The 15076-nt window shown below is 32.4% G+C and overlaps 1 pseudogene; it reads left to right on the plus strand.

The window, feature by feature from the left end:
* The first annotated feature begins 1675 nt into the window (after window positions 1–1675).
* On the plus strand, window positions 1676–5802 carry LOC149747270 (myeloid leukemia factor 1 pseudogene; annotated as a pseudogene).
* Window positions 5803–15076: the final 9274 nt, after the last annotated feature.

A 15076-nucleotide genomic window follows, 5' to 3' on the forward strand; every position in this document is an offset into this window, starting at 1 on the left:
GACTTCTGAATAAGGAGAGAACGGAGTGCTCAGAATAAAGGGGTGGTAACCTTGGAAAAGCAGGATACGCACAGCCCAATTCATGGCAGAATTTGAGAGTACAACTACATGTTGGCTTGAGGACAGAAACTTTAGTTGAACTACTAACAGGAGGGTGCTCTTCAAGCAGTAAGTGTTCATTGAGAGATGAATGGCAATGTGCTTATAGAGCTGAAAAAAATTAAAAGAAGGTGAGCAGAAGTTTCCTGGCAGTGTCCCAGTCCAGTCGCTCTCAGGTAGTATGACCTAAGTATTTAGGTATTAATAATACCTAAATAACCAAAGTTAAATGTCTTCTTTCTGAAAAGTTAAAAAACTTGAGTAGATTTAAGTAGCTCTGTAATGTAACTTTAGTCTCACTTATTTGCATTCTAGTCTTGAGTGCAGAGAAAAGTGTGTGTATGTATGTGTGTGGGTGTTATAACCAGTAATTGTACAGAACCTTGGGAAAACTTGAGAAGTACATCTAAACATGCCTACTCCCAAATTTCCACTTTATAAAATCGAAATGTCAGATATTCAACCTAGTGAACCTGAATCGTATCACCACAGTGTTTGGGATTTATTATTCACTTTAAATATGTGTGAAGTAGATGATCCCTAATCTATTTCATATCTAAAATTCAGAGTCTTTAAGAGCTTTGTGTTGAGGTGGGCAGTAATAGGACTCTCCCACCAGCATGGGCTGCCCTGTACACTTGGGGAGGCCCATAATTCAGCTGACTGAGCAGTGGGGACAGATGTGAGAGGAGGATATCAGTGGAGAACAGGAATGAGTCTGTTGGCTCAACCTAGGGGGGAAAAAGTCATCCTTGATGCTGTTCCCATCTCCATCATTGCCCTCACTCACTATGTTGTTTCATCATGGCAACATTTTTCACACCCCACAATTTACAGTTTTGTCTGGGTGGTTAAGAAGGCATAAAACAGAATAAGGACAGTTGTTATCTTAGAATTTATCTTGCCTTATCTTAATTTATCTTATAATAAGTCTTGCTTTTATGAAAGCAATTTGGATAACGGCACAAACTGGCAAGGTGCAAGAGTCTCCCCAAGCTGTGTTACTCACAGGCATCCTTCTTTTTTTAAATTACATTATGCTATGTTATATTACACCTGGTTTCAGGTGTACAGCATTATAGTTCAAAATCTGTTTACACTACAGAGTGATCACCACCACAAGTCTAGTTATCATCCATCATCGTATGGTTGACCCCCCTTTACTTGTTTTTCCCACTCCCCACAAGGCATCCTTTACTGGCTTTAAGTAGGAATACTCATATCCAAGTCATATGAATTTTATAATGTAACATGTTTGGAGAATTATAGAATATTTATCTATTTTAGGCCACTGTCATTTTATATTTTGTTTCCTTTTTTAAAATCACCTATGATTATGATAATTTACTTGTTTACTGGTAAATTACTTTCTTTTTGGAATCAGTTTTTTTTTCTCAATTTGATGTTAAAAAGCATAAGTTCTAGGTCTGATTTATGAGTCAAAGGAAAAGATAACCTTCAGTATTCATAAAATGCATTCCGTGTCTCCAACCTACAACATTGTTTTAATTTTAATTATTTACCCAAAATCACCTTCACTTTTTAAGATACTTATCTGTTTCCTTGGTATTGTTTTTTAATTTCTGATAAGGGCAGCATTTATTGGACATTGGGCAAACTGAAATAGTATCATGGGAATACACTTAAAAATTGATTTGACCTGAAAGAAATAATTACAAAAATTTGCACACGTATCATTTAAAGAACCATCCAGGCTTGTTTTTTAACACAATAATCAAAAATAATTTCCTTTCCATTTAAAATGTTCTTTTGGATTAGAAATGCTATGGTTAAGTTAAACTTGAAAAGATGTTTTACAAATTAAAGTGTTGTCATTGGACACCTACCTGAAATTAGCTAAAGATGCTGGAGAATAGGACACCTAAAGAATATTAAATGTTAAATGAATATGGCAGAGGGAAATCTGTAAAGAAAAACAAAAGAAAAGAAAACAAAAATATGCTTACATATTTGCAATGTATTTACCAATTGGCAAATCAACTTATTGAAATAGTGACAAAATAGTAAATAAAAGATGTTCTAAACATTTATCTAATTATTTAGATAATTTATTTATAATTATATATAATTATCTAGATAAATATACAATTATTTATCTAAGTGAATTCAAGCCTGTATAGTTAAAGAACGTCATGACAAAGATCTAACATTGCCATTTTGTACAAGTACTCTTACAGGGTGGTGGGACTTACAAAACCAGAATTAAAATAGACACAGGACTTGGGCCGGGCCTTCTATGAGTAGGGGCACTTCGCAGCTTTTTTTTTTTTCCAAATAGAATTTGTGACCATGAAGGAGTGACAGATAAATAATAAGACGTTATTCCTTTATTTTCTTTCCTGGCAGCATTAGTTGAGAAAGGTTGATGAGGAAAATGCTTTCAGTTCAGGGTAAAAAATAATAATGTTATTTAAGAATGCCCTCAATCCAGAAATTCAAAGTGTGAGATTAAATGGTTTCTGTTACAAAATTAAGATGGTGGAACCCTCACTGACAGAGAAATCAGGAAGAAGAAAGGAAAAGCCAGATAGTAATACCAAATGTAAGATCAAGGCAAGATTAACTAGATAGAGCACGTATTTTGAATATAGTATCATTTAAAGTTAGCTGAGTACAGATGCTTTACAGAATTATTGAATGTTAGAGCTGAAAGGAAACAAAGTTTTGCTAATTCAGTATTTTCTTTCATAAACTGTGCAGTAGATTTAGAGATAAATATATAGGTAAAGGGCCAGTCTTTAAAATTTAGCACATGTCTATAGTAACATGAGAAAAATGAAACAAAATAAAACAGAGGAGTGATTTTTCCCCCAAAGTTAAGTGTATTCATTTTATTCTGATATCATCCCCTTTTCACATTTTTAGATTATTTGTTTTAGTTCTGTGAAAAATGCCATGATTATTTTGATAGGGATTGTATCGAATCTGTAGATTGCTTTAGATAGTATGGGCATTTTAACAATATTAATTATTCCAGTCCACAAAAAAGGTATATCTTTCCTTTTATTTGTGTCATCTTCCATTTCTTTCATCAACATCTTAGAGTTCTCAGAGTGCAGATCTTTTATCTCCTTGGTTAAATTTATTCCTAGGTATTTATTCTGTTTAATGCAGTTGTAAGTAGGATCGTTTACTTGATTTCTCTTTCTGATAGTTCATTATTAATGTATAGAAATGCAACAGAGTTCTGTATATTAAATTTGTTGTATCCTGAAACTGTACTGAATTTATTTATTAGTTATAGTCATTTTTTTGTGAAGTCTTTAGTGTTTTCTACATGTAGTATTATATCATCTGCAAATAGTGACAGTTTTACTTCTTCCCTTCCAATTTGGATATCTTTTATTTACTTTATCTCGTCTAATTGCTGGCACTAGGACTTCCAGTACTATGTTGAACAAAAGTGGTGAGAGTAGCATCCTTGTCTTATTCTTGATCTTAGAGGAAAAGCTTTCAGCTTTTCACCATTGGGTATGATGTTAGCTGTGAGTTTGTCATAAATGGCCATTATTGAACAGGCTGGCTCAGGATGCTGCCACGGCAAGTTGCATCGTTTTCCAGTCTGTCCTTGAATGTCGCCACCTGAGACAGAGCCAGGATGTTCGGGATGCTGAGCAGCAGCTTTGAGGATGATCCCTTCTCTGATTCTTTTATGGCACACTGAGAAAGTATGCGACAGATGATGAGAAATTTTTCTGAACCTTTTGGAAGAGACATGTTCAGCATCTCTGATGGTAGAGGAAGAGCTTGTAACCGTACGGGACGTGAGGATGGAGAAAACTCCTTGACTTGTACAGATGTCAACCCTCTTCAGTCAATGGACCAAATAATGTTAAATATACGAAACAGTATGCAGGAATTACAAAGAAACTTTGGTCACTTTTCAATGGATCCAAATGGACATTTGTTTAGTTCTTCCTCAGTTATGACTTATTCCAAAGTAGGAGATGAACAACCAAAGATTTTCCAGACCTCAACTCAAACTCGCAGGGCTCCAGGAGGAATAAAAGAAAGTAGGAGGGCACTGAGAGATTCTTGAGAGTGGACTAGAAAAAATGGCTGTTGGTCATCACCTTCATGACCAAACTCATGTCATTAAAAAGTCAAAGAATAGGGCTTCCCTGGTGATGCAGTGGTTGAGAGTCCGCCTGCCGATGCAGGGGACACGGGTTCATGCCCCGGTCCGGGAAGATCCCACATGCCGCGGAGCGGCTGGGCCCGTGAGCCACGGCCGCTGAGCCTGCGCGTCCGGAGCCTGTGCTCTGCAACGGGAGAGGCCACAACAGTGAGAGGCCCGCGTACCGCAAAAAAAAAAAAAAAAAAAAAAGAAAAAGTCAAAGAACAGCAAAACTGGAGATAAAGAGGTCAATCAAGAGTTCATCAATATGAATGAAAGTGATGCATGCTTTTGATGATGAGTGGCAAAATGAGATTCTGAAGTGCCAACCAAGGGGACAGTGGTGCAATCTAGAAAACTCTAGGCTGTGAAGCATTGGTCATGAGAATTCAGGATCCCAAGAACTTAAAAGAAGGGAGAAATTTCATCTAAGTCCAGCCATTGAACGTGGGAGAAGATCAAATGTTTCTGTGGACAAACTCAACATCAAAGGTTCACCTGTGAAAATCAACAAAAAATAAATAGCATTGCATTTGATTTGTTTAGTTTTGGTTGTTTGAACAGAGAAAGTAATGGTGCATAGTAATACATGTAAGACCAATCGCTTGTTGTTAAATCAATACTATGTTCTTAGCAAAAAAAAAAAAAAAAAAAAAAATTGGCCATTGTGTTGAGCTATAGTACCAATCTACCAACTTTGTTGAGAGTCTTTTTTTTTTTATCATGAATGGATGTTGAATTTTGTCAAATCCTTTTTTTGTATCTATTGAGATGATCATATGATTTTTATCCTTCATTTGGTAATATGGTGTATAATTTGGATTGATTTGCAAATATTGAACCATCCTTGCATCCCTGGAATAAATCTCACTTGATCATGATGTATGAACCTTTTAATGTATTGTTGAATTCAATTTGCTAATATTTTGTTAAGAATTTTTGCATCTATGTTCATCAGGAATATTGGCCTCTAATTTTCTCTTTTTATAATGTCTTTGTCTGGTTTTGATATCAAGGTAATGCTGGCCTCATAGAATGAGTTTGGAAGCATTCCTTTCATTTGTATTTTGTCTTGGAATAGTTTGAGAAGGATAGGTATTAACTCTTTAAATGTTTGGTAGAATTCCCTTGTGAAGCTTTCTGGTTCTATACTTTTGCTTGTTGGGAGTTTATTGATTATTGGTTTAATTTCATCACTAGTAATTTGTCTGTTCATATTTTCTATTTCTTCCATATTGTCTTGGAAGATTATATGTTTCTAATTTGTTTATATCTTCTAGGTTGTCCAGTTTTTGACATAAACTTATCTATAGTAGTCTCTTATCATTGTTTGTATTTCTATGATATTAGTTGTAAATTCTCCTCTTTCATTTCTAATTTACTTTATTTGGGCCCTCTCTCTTTTTCTGTTGATGAGTCTGGCTAAAGATTAATTTTGGTTTTCTTTTAAAAAAACAGCTCTTAGTTTCATTATTCTTTCTATTGCCCTTTAGTCTCTATTTCATTTATTTCCACTCTGATCTTTATCATTTCCTTTTGTCTAATAATTTTGGGCTTTGTTCTTTTTCTAATTCCTTTAGGTGTAAAACTAGGTTGTTTATTTGATATTTTTCTGTATCAGTATAAATTTCCCTCTTAGAACTGTTTTTATTGTGTTCTATAGATTTTTGAAAGTTGTGTTTATATTTTCATTCTTCTCAAGGTATTTTTTTAAATTTCCTCTTTGATTTCTTTGTTGACCTATTGCTTATTATTTTAGTACCATGTTGTTGTCTCCACATGCTTGTATTTTCTGCAGTTTTCTTACTGTAATTGATTTCTAGTTTCATACAGTTGTTGTGGGAAAATACCTCAATATGATTTCAGTAATATTAAATTTATTGAGACTTGTTTTTTGGCCAGCATGTGATCTATTATGGGGAATGTTCCATGTGGACTTTAAAAGAATAGGTAATTCTGCTCCTTTGGATGGGATGTTCTATTGCTACCTATCTAGTCCATGTGATACAATGTGTCATTTAAGGTCAATGTTTCCTTTTTGAATTTCTGTCTGGATGATATCCATTTGATATAAGTGGGGAATTAAAGTCCTCTACTATTGTTGTATTAGTGTTAATTTATCTATTTATGCCTTTTAATATTTGCTTTATATATTTAGGCACTCTTAGGTATATATATGTTTAAAAATGTTATATCTTCTTATTTAGTTGACCTCTTTATCATCATGTAATGCCTTTATTTGTCTTTTGTTATACTCTTTGTTTTAAAGTCTATTAATTTAAAGTCTATAATTATGGTCTCATGAGCAATATTCTCTATTCACTATTGGACATAGGATAATAGTGGTCACAATAAAATCAATAATTCAAATTGCAATAAAAAATATAATTCTGCACAGTCCTGTTATACTTATCTCAAAACTCTGGGCAAACTTTTAAAAGATTTGAATAGTGAAAAATTGTGTTCATAACAATCTCAACATTTTAAAAAATTTATGGAAGTATAGTATAGTTGATTTACAATGTTGTGTTAATTTCTGTTGTACAGCAAAGTGACTCAGTTATACATATATATATTCTTTTTCATGTTCTTTTCCATTCTGGTTTATCACAGGATATTGAATATAGTTACCTGTGCTATACAGTCAAGCCTCGTTGTTTATCCATCCTTTATATACTAGTTTGCATCTGCTAATCCCAAGCTCCCAATCCTTCCCTCCACCACCCCTCTCTCCCTTGGCAACCACAAGTCTGTTCTCTATGTGAGTCTGTTTCTGTTTCATAGATATGTTCATTTTTGTTGTACTTTAGATTCCACATGTAAGTGATATCATATGGTATTTGTCTTTCTCTTTCTGACTTACTTTACTTAGTATGATAATTTCTAGGTCCATCCATGTTGCTGCAAATGACATTGTTTCATTCTTTTTAATGGCTGAATAATATTCCTCTGTGTGTGTGTGTGTGTGTATACACACACACACACACACACACAGCATCTTTATCCATTTATCTGTCAATGGACATTTAGGTTGTTTCCATGTCTTGGCTATTGTATATAGTGCTGCTATGAAAATAGGGGTGCATGTATATTTTAGAATTATAGTTTTGTCTGGATATATGCCTAGGAGTGGGATTGCTAAATCATATGGCAACTCTATTTTTAGTTTTTTGAGGAACCCTCTATACACTTTTCCATAATGGCTGCACCAATTTACATTCCCATCAACAGTGTAAGAGGGTTCCCTTTTATCCACACCCTCTCCAACATTTATTATTTGTAGACTTTTTAATGATACCTGTTTTGACCAGTGTTAGGTGGTACCTCATTGTAGTTTTTGTTTGCATTTCTCTAATAATTAGTGATGCTGAGCATCTTTTTATGTGTCTGTTGGCCATCTGGATGTCTTCTTTGGAGAAATGTCTATTTAGTGTTCTGCCCATTTTTCAATTGAGTTGTTTGCTTTTTTGTTGTTGAGTTGTATGATTTGTTTGTATATTTTGGAAATTAAGCCCTTGTCTGTCACATTATTTGCAAATATTTTCTCCCAGTCTGTAGGTTGCCTTTTCATTTTGTTTATGATTTCCCTTGCTGTACAGAAGCTTGCAAGTTTGATTAGGTCCCATCTGTTTATTTTTGCTTTTATTTCTATTGCCTTGGGAGACTGACCTAAGAAAACATTGGTACAATTTATGTCAGAGAATGTTTTGCCTATGTTCTCTTCTAGGAGTTTTATAGTGTCATGTCTTATATTTAAGTCTTTAAGCCATTTTCAGTTTATTTTTCTGTATGGTGTGAGGGTGTGTTCTACCTTCATTGATTTACATGTGGCTGTCCAACTTTTCCAACACCACTTGCTAAAGAGACTCTTTTCCCCATTTTATATTCTTGCCTTCTTTGTTGAAGATTAATTGTCCATAGGTGTGTGGGTTTATTTCTGGTCTCTCTGTTCTATTCCATTGATCCATATGTCTGTTTTTGTGTCAATACCATGCTGTTTTGATTATTGAAGCTTGGTAGTATTGTCTGAAATCTGGGTGGGTTATGCCTCCTGCTTTGTTCTTTTTCCTAAGAATTGCTTTGGCAATTCTGGGTCATTTATGGTTCCATATTAATTTTAGGATTGTTTGTTCCAGTTCTGTGAAAAATGTCATGGGTAATTTCATAGGGATCACAATAAACCTGTACATTGCTTTGGGTAGTATGGCCATTTTAACTATATTAATTCTTAGAATCCAAGAGCATGGAACATGCTGAATATCTTAACATCTCTTCTTTTGGATTTTAAATTGGTAAATGCACAAAGAGCTTTGACTTCTATTTCCAGGCCAATATCCATTTAACTACTAAGTTTTGTACCTTTATCTCCAGAGAATGTCTTGCATTTGCATCCATCAGCATAACTCCAGGACAACCCCTCTTAGTTCTCACTTGACTTTGGAAAAATCTCCTAATAGTTCTCCTTACTATATTTCACGATTCAACCTTCTCCAGTTTTAGTGTCTCAAAGCACAGTTATGACCTTATTGGTAGATGAATTCTCAGTGCAAACTGTCCCTTGAGGTTTCCTAGATTCAAGCTGCAGCCTATCTCTTTTCCTTTTATTTAGAAACGTATATTCTCTAATCTAGGAAAACTGAACTAGTTGCTGTTCCCTCAACATAATCTAACTTTTTCTTATCACGCCTACCCTGATACTCTTTGGAACCTATACTTTGAAATTACCTTTATCCATTACCATCAGTTAAATGTTATCTACTACCAAAACATGTCTTAAATTTCTACTCTCTACATAAAATATTTCCTAATAGTAACGCTGGTACATAATTTCTTACTCCAAACTCCTAAGCCTTCAAAACTCATTTTTTTTTTTTTTTTTTTGGGGTGTGCCATGCAGCTTGTAGGATCTTAGTTCTCCAACCAGGGATTGAATTCAGGCCCTGGCAGTGAAGGCACCAAGTCTTAACCACTGGACTGCCAGGGAATTCCTTCAGAACTCTTTTTTGACTCACATTATAGTTATCTATATTCATCTCATATCAGTTTTATAGGATTTGCTTAATGTAAAAGGACTGTGTCATATTAATCCCAACCCATGTTGAACTTTGCATAAAATAAGTACAATTAAATAAACTTAGTGTCCTTAATAACTGATTCTGAAAAACCTACACATTTCTAAATGTTACATATACCTAACAATATTTTCAAATCCGTACTTTCTTCTTTAGGCAACTTCTTTAAATATACCATTTATTTTGAAAGTTTAATTTATGAAGTACACTTATAACTCTGGCCAGCCATTTATGTTAACTTTTGTTTCATTGTTTAAAAAGTATTTCTACAACACACTGGGTCTTATTTCCTTTCACTGTCCTCCAGTTTATTTTTAAAGTAATAAAGACTTTTTATTTTGTAAAAATAGTATGTATATAGGAAGAAAAATCATGATAAAAAACTTCCATTCCTGTGAGGAGTGAATAACATTTGCCTTTGCTTTATGAAAAATAAAATCAGTTCTTATTCAGGTTTGCTAAACATTTATTTATTAAGTAATCCAAATAATGTAGCTTCTAGAAAAAACTCAGTTCTCCTTAGACTGAATATGTATACTATAATCTACACTGTTCACATCAATAAATTATTTATAAAAGCTTCACTTTGCATGTTGCAACTTAAGTGATTGAAAAATGTAATAAATGTTTTTCAAATAAAAAAATTCATACATATTTATTGGAAAAAAATTCTTCACTTACTTTTTACTCTTGGCCTTACTTTTCAAAGATAACCTTCATCAACTGTTGGTACATATCATTCCTGAACTTTATCTATGTATGTCAAAATGTATTCACACATGTGTACTAACATACAGATATGCAAATATACATTCAGAGTACTATGCTGAACAGTTGTTTTTAAATTTGGACAATAGTTTGCATGTCTAGGTATATATGAATGGTAATCACCCTAAATAATTACCCTCAAACAGTTTATACACAGCATTTTTTTTCTGATTTGTTTCATGAATGAAGCAATTTAAGAGAATCAGAGAAGATAGAATTGCCATGACTTATTTTTGCCGCTCAGTTATTAAAAATAAACCAAAACTTCCCTAACACATTCCTAAGCATTTTGGATTCCCTAAACTCTCACTAATAGACTTGGTGGAACTGTCTTTGGTATATTTATGACCTTCTTACAGAGCAGAATAGATTGTATTCCAACGTGAGATTACAGTGAATGCTGTATATTAGCCACAGGGAATTCTTGCCTTCATCATGATCCATTATGGTTGGAATTTATTGCAAGCTAAGTTCTATCCATGCTACTAACAGTTGCATAGGGGACTAAAGTTGACAGTGACAAGAGTTCCAGGTGACCTGGTTATATCTAATCTATGGGCACTTAGTGCGACTAAGTGGCGCTGAGTCGCAGCACACTACATCTGATCCTCTACTTACAAAGATTGTGACCTTTCTGTCCCATGCTAACACTTACTATAGAATTAGAAGTTGATATGGAATGGTTTTATAGGTCTCTCTCACAATATTTATAAGATAAATAACTTTAGAAGAACATAAATTGTCACCTGATTGTCTTCTGAGAGGTGTGCCAAGGGCTAATAGTAGAAGTATTTATTGTTTTTTACTTTACAATTGAAATATGCAGTACTTTTCTTAAAAAGCCTATTAAAGCAAAGACTTTAAAACTGGTAGTAAAAATGGAGGTCATATAATTTAAATTCTTTCCAGAATATTTCTAAGACCTAGTCTTTTTAAGTTATCTTTTAGTCTCAAGCTTGCAGATTTTCAGTGATGGGGCTTAATTTTTTGGATAGTCCATTCTATTCTGACCCACTTTGGATTAATAGAAAATCTCTACTTATATTGAAAACATATGCTTTGTAATACTTTTTATTTATTGTTCTTATTTCTATACTCTGAGACTACAATGAATAAACTAATTTATCTTTTCATAACAACCATTCAGATGTCTGATGAATCTTGTGATTTTTAGTTTAAACATCTCAAATTTTATCACACATTCTGAGGATGATTAGACTTCACTTCCAATTTGCCCATAAAATGGTGCTTGTTGTAATCCACCTATCTCTTCGTCTATTATTAATGCATATGAAGTAGTTTGTATTATTATTCTAGTAGTCCATTTACAGTGTTGGCATGTAAACTCATCTTGACATGCCAACTCAAAATTTTTTAAAACTCAAAATTTTACAATTATATTTTCGTATTAATGTTTGTAGTCACTTATTACTATATTTGGGCAATTAGCTTTTTTCTAATACAAATAAGATTATTTAAATTTATTATTGTAAAATGTAGATTTTTGATACTTATTATTCTGATAAAATGATTTTGAACCTTGTTTTTTTTATCATTAAATGTAGTATATATCCTTCTGAACTTTGTAGCATTCACAGATTTTACACACATGGCTTTAATACATTTATATATGTCAGTGATTAAAAGTGAGTTGGGGCAGACATTAGAACTCAGATCTGTATGGTACTTCACTAGAGACCTTCCTCCATATGATAATGATGCTTCAAGTTATTCTTCCTAGATACAATTATTCAGCCAGGTACAATACAATTCGATTGCATTTCTCTTTATTGGCCATAAAAATATCTTGATATTAAACAATGTTTTCTTCAGGTTAGGTATAGTTTCTACAACATTCTACTCATTAGAAATGTGACATTTTTAATGAACCTACCCTAAGTTCCAGTAATCATTGCTATGTCTTTAAATTGGTTTTAATCCAAATATTTAATAATTTGTTTTATAATTCAAGATTGTTAGTTGGTATTTTTTTAGATTCATGTTTTTTTACTTTTTTGGAGATTTAGCTTTTTATAAGTAAAAAATAGTTTACATCTGTTATGTGTTAATATGTGCCTAGCACAGGGTAAGCTCATATAATACTTATGATGATTATGTCATGTCAGTGTTTAGTATTATCCCCATTTTTAGAAGTGAATAAACTAAGCACAGAGAGAGTTTGCATCTAGATCATACAATTAGTAGGTTATGGAACTAAGGCTAGAAGCACAGCAGTACAACTCGGGTAGTACTCAGTCATCTGTTCTAGACACAGTGCTAGTTGCTGGGTAGAGAGATTTAGTCATGACCAAAATAACACCCCAGGCTTTATGAAGCTTCCAGTATAGTAAAGGGAGACAAACTCAAACAAGTATATAAAATGTGTAATATGCCATGTGATGTGTGAGAAATGTAGTAAAAACAGTAAATAAGTAGGGGGAAAGTTGAAAGGACAGAGCAGACTGGAGGCATGGCATTCTAAACAGGGTGGTCAGAATAGATCATATTGATAGAATTATATGTACGGAAAATTTTATAAACTCAAAAGTATTTTAAAAATCACAAATAAATATTCTGTGGTGTTAAACACTTTAACTCTAGAGCCAGAGATGTGTGTATCCCACTTCTGCAAGCCCTTCATCATAGCACCTGAGTAATAAATGCCCCCTTGATGACAATTCTCCCCTTATAAGAATTTATCATAAAAAATAATTAAAGTTAGCACATATTTATGTACAGTATGTTTACCAAGGTATAAACATTTTGCTTGTAATGACAAAAATTGACAATAATAAACATCTCATTATAAGTTTTTACTTAGACCAACTATGCTATAGACTTATGATGGAATACAAAATATAGCTTCATAGTAGTATACATCAAAGTGCTATAGAAAATCTGTATTTGCAAACATGGGATGATATTCACGTGTGTGTGTGTGTGTATGTGTGTGTGTGTGTGTATAAAACAAATGTATATTTGGAAAGAGGGAAAGATTAGCAAAATAAACATCTAACTGTATAGAATTAGGAAGTTTGATTGGGTTGTGAATGGATTCTCTTCTTTTGGTTATCTGTATTTTAGATTTTATCAGATATGAACATTTAATACTTTAGCAAAAATATAGATTTAAACAAATGATATACCATGTTATACAATCTCTCTATCCTATGTATATTATCATTAATACATTGTTTTTATAAATTAGAAGTTTATGTCATTGCTTCTTTGACTTTTGGAAGGACAAAATTTGTGGCATCCCATCAAATATCAGACATTAATTTTGTGATTGTGTTCATCACCAGTTTTCTAATTATGAACATAATACTACCTCAGACCCTATATTCTGAAAATTAAGCAATGAAATAATCATGATTGTCTTCACTTTCCTTAAAATAAGGCAAAATGGATCAATTTTTATAGATTACTATCATTTAAAAGTGAATAAACATAGATTTTATTAAACAAATACTTTGACAGTAATGAGATGCTTCAGTTTCAATTATTTTTTTAAAAAGATGCAATTTCTGTGTTTCAGCCTCCAATGAACATACACTCCATCGTGGTACAGGTTCAGTGCATCAACAAAAAAGTGGGTACTGTTATCTACCATGAAGTTCGAATCGTGGTGAGAGACAGAAATGACAACTCACCCACATTCAAGCATGAAAGCTACTATGCCACAGTGAATGAGGTCAGTTTCTATCCACTACTCTCTGCTTCCTTTTTATTGATATATGTAATTGACTGTATATTTTAAATATTTTGAAATTATTCCTCTATAATAACAATCTTAACTGTTTAAAAATATCAAGAAGACATTTTTAAAAATAGTGCTTTAAAAGAAATAAGGTCTGAGTGACTTCTGATATGATTTCAGGAATTCACTTTGCTACAGGAAAAAAATTGCTTTATTTATAATAATGGCCAAAATGTTGGCATTTTTTAATCATCTTCAACAACTTAATGCCTGAATCTAAATACATACATGCTTACTGAGGCTCAACAGGTGCTATTTATTCTCATTGTAAAATGAGACAGATTTTTGTTTTGTATCTCTGAGGTGGTAGCAGTAATTCAATACTAGAAGAAAATATGTATTTGAGATTTTATTAATTTAAAGTTATTTTCTCAATTTTAAAATCAGGTTCTGGCATATTAAAAATATTTTAATATAAAAGCTAAATTCTTATAAGAAAATCCTTATCAAACTATTTAAAAATATTTTTAAAGTAGTATTATTGCTTTTATTAGAACATGCTTTTTTGTTATTTCTTGTTTTACTTTGTTTTGTTTTCCCTTTGAACCAAAATCCATGGGCCAAGAACCCTTTTTATGTTATTTTTTAAAAATAGTGCTTACTCTATTAATTTTTTGTAGAAAAAATATAAAATATTATAAAAAATTATAAAATATTTCTGAAGTATCTCTAATATCATCTATTATGTGTACTTTAGACACAAAAGATGAACTATATTTTTAATAGCCTATACTTTAGCAAATCATCTTTACCTCCATGTCTTTTTTTTTTAATCTTAAAATATGTACCTACTTTATAGGAGGAAGTCAGTATAATTTGGGTATTAAACACAGCATTGGGCCTATAACTTCTACATGCTTTTTGAAATTATTTAAAATGTATCTTATTTACCTCAACATTCTTCTATTCACTAAAAATTGAAGAAATGATGTTTCCTGTAATCTGAGACTTTCTAGATTGTATTACTAAAAACAAAATAATAAATAAAAGAAATAAAAGCTTTTTAAAGTTTAACAGTCGAAATTACTTGTTAGTTAATGCTCGACCTTTTTGAGCTAACTTTTACTTAATAGGCTTCTGCTAAAACAGACAAATGCTAATTAATGTAATTAATCATGTTACATGATTAATTATTTTAGCATCTAAAGCATACTTTTTGAATGAGATTTTGCTTTTTTTGTTTGAGTGCTAGCTTTGAGTATAAACTAATAGATGAGTTATCTTGGGCAACATATCTAA

This window comes from Delphinapterus leucas, chromosome 16 (genome assembly GCF_059928025.1).
Source record: "Delphinapterus leucas isolate spDelLeu-1000000601 "Yukka" chromosome 16, BTC_Dleu_Yukka2, whole genome shotgun sequence".
NCBI classification, from domain to species: Eukaryota; Metazoa; Chordata; class Mammalia; order Artiodactyla; family Monodontidae; genus Delphinapterus; species Delphinapterus leucas.